Genomic DNA, 3,190 nt, shown 5'->3' with positions numbered 1-3,190 from the left:
CTTGCTATTTCCTCCTGACCACCTGTACCCATTGCCAACCATGCTTCTCCCATGGAGATGACTGTGCTTGACAAGTTCTAGGTATAGCAAGGAGGATGGTCTGGATGGACAAGAGTGATGAAAAGACAAAATCACATGTAAGAATGAAACATCCACTTACCCTCAGCACTACCTCTCAATGGGCTATGGAGCCCTGGGTAGATGGGAGTCAGAAAAGCAGATATTGTTACTTCTCTTCCTTCTCAGGAAACCGGAAGATGGTTCACACTTTCCAAAATTCAGTTAATTAGTGAACAAATATGTATTGACACTTCTGTGTTCCAGACTATGGAGATATAATGATGAACAAGAGATTCTTTCTGACTTCAGAAAATACAAGGGAAAGTATATGGTGCCACAAAAAGGGTGCCCAGTCTACCCTTGGGAGGTCAGGGCAGGCTTCCATGAGAAAAATGCTTCCATTATATCCATACACCATCTAATGATATGTGATACCTTATTTCCTTTAAGAAACCTGGTAAGGGGAGAATTACCTGCCTACATAGGAAAAGAAGCATTGGTGTGGAGGTCAAATCTGTCACAGTCCAAGTAAAGTTAGGTTTCCCAGGCAGTGATGCAGTCTCCTACCAGGGTGCCTTAGTGATAAAAACAAACATATTGTTGACAAGGCCAGGGTTGAGTGCAAGATTCATCCAACCCATAAATCTTGAAAAACCAAGAAGCACAAGGTCAGCCAGGCCCTGATCTGCCCTTCTGCTTTGTTGAAATTTTCCTGGCCAACCATCAGCTCCCAGAGATGCAGCCCAAGCCAAAATTATGGGTCCCAGGAGCACAGCATTGAAATTAAAGGCAGAGTTTGTCCACATCTGACCCAAGCAAGGAGGCTGAAGAAGGGAATATGAAATGTGCAATGTAAACCTAAGCTGGCTTCTTAACCAGAAGGAATGGAGGGAGATGAATGAATGGATGAATTAATAGAAAGAAGAGCAGAGGGAGAAGAACAGCATGTGTAACAGAAAACCTCTGAGGTAGAAGGGAAAACTAGCCTTGTGTGGGCAAAGGGTTGGGAAATGTCTCTGGTTAGAAATAAGCCAAGTACACCTCCCTGGAGTTGACCACATGACATTTATCTCCAGTTTTCAACCAAAACCAAGATCATGCCATCAGGGTTGAAAAAGCCTAAAATTCAAAGCAAACATTTCCACTGCTCTGGGGAAGTCCATGCTAACTCTACCCTGACCTGAAGGATGATCACCTACTTTCAGGACAGGGACTAAGAAAGGTCTTTCATGGGGAAAGATCAAAAATGAGACCAAAGCAACCACGACCGCAACAAAAAGAGAGAGATAAAGAGACACTTAGAAATGAACACCCACTTGTTTTCATATAAACAAGTTGAGTCAAAGTGGTGTTGAGGTGATAGATCCTATATTGTAGCCAAGAACCCCCAGAACTAAACAAATACAGTGGTTTTCCTTTCCTGCCAACAGTATGATTGTTGCAGCCTCTACCTGGTGGGGAGGGGGTGAGAAAAACGTTCTAAACCACGTAAAGATTTACTTAATGTATATAGTTCAGTCGACTGATTTGTCTGTCTCCTTTGTTCTGTTTTGTTTTGAATTTACTTCACTCGAGCAGGCCTGAGTTGCAATGGCGAAGTAAAGAGATGGTTTTTGGCACCTCAGGAAAATTCCACCTCTTTTCCTCATCCCTCCCCTTTGCAGTCTCCTTCCCTATTCCTCATGCTAATGGAGAGCTCCCACAGCCTCTTCAATCCCTTCTCCACCAGTCATTTACAAAGGGCTTTGGCAAGCATCCTTTCCGTTATTTGTACTACAACCCTGTGAAAAAGTCACCCAAGATATCATTTTTGCCATTTTACAAATGAGACAACTGAAAACAAAGAAGTAACATGACTCATATAGTAAGTGGCAGAGTTCTAATAAGAACCCAGGTCTTTTAACTCAAGCCTCAGAGTTTCTTCAAGCAGATCACACTGGATAAATAAAATGAATTTTATGTCCAAAAAAACGTGCTGAAACCTAGTAGCTATATAACTAGTACCTAAAAGTAATGCTTCTATACTAACAACTATGCAAGATACATCCCCAGCTGGTTAAAATATTCCTCTTACATATGTGAAATCAAAAACACGAGTCACTTGGATAAATGAATGAACTATATAATGTCACTTACTTAATAATAGTTTTGGAGGACTGTAGTGGATGCTGCTATATGCCACCCAGATCCCTGCATTCAGAATTGAAGCACATTCATTATTCCCCCAGCTTCTGTGAGTATTGGCAGTAGCTGACAGCACTTAGCTGACTCATTCTCTGGGAAACGCCCTCACTAAATGCATGAAAGTTGCCTTGCTCCTGGTCATGCCCCACTGGGAGAGCCAACCTGCATCCATTGACTAGCAAATGAGCAATAAAGGCCCAGTTCCCTTGCCTCAAGGTGAGAAGATTCTGAAGGGATCATCCCAGCTTTAGAGTTACCCAAGGATCTTGTGAGGCCTTCGTTGTGATGGTTCCACATTTCAACTCTTCCCTCTGCCCAATCCTACTTCCTTCATCCCCCCACAAACGTTGCTTTTGAGAAGACCCCTGTACACAAATTCCAGTCACCTGTAGAAGTTTTCCAGTGGAAGCCTATCTGAGATAAGCACAGTGAGACAGCCACTGTGAGCTGCCTTTAAAGGACTTGGCATAGTGAGGGAGACAAAGAAGCAAAGGGGTAATTACAGTATAGGGTGGTAAGTCTACAATGAAACAATATATCCTGTGGATAGAATTGGGGTGGGGGGGTAATAAATTTTAGGCACAGAAAATAGCATATTTCCTCATATTTTTAGTTATAAAATATAGATGTCTTTGTTCTTGTCTCATTATACTGGCTTTGATGGCCGAGAAGGCTATGGTAATCCATTTGGGAGAGTAATGTCATGCAGATATGAGGAGAAAATGCCAAAGGACTAGCTTGACAAGATCAAGGCTTGACATTTACTTGATTTCAGGGAACTGAGGGTTTTTGCTATTTCCTTGAAATGTCTTTCTACTGGTTTAGAACAGCCTAACTCTTAAATTCTACCACGTTTTATCAAAAGATTCACAGCAGGTAACTCATAAGTACTTTCTGTATTGACTGTTGGATTATGATACCGGAATAAAGGCTTTTTGGGGGGCAA

The sequence above is a fragment of the Mesoplodon densirostris genome, chromosome 2, assembly GCF_025265405.1.
Source record: "Mesoplodon densirostris isolate mMesDen1 chromosome 2, mMesDen1 primary haplotype, whole genome shotgun sequence".
Classification (NCBI taxonomy): Eukaryota; Metazoa; Chordata; class Mammalia; order Artiodactyla; family Ziphiidae; genus Mesoplodon; species Mesoplodon densirostris.
This window is presented reverse-complemented; position numbering follows the sequence as displayed.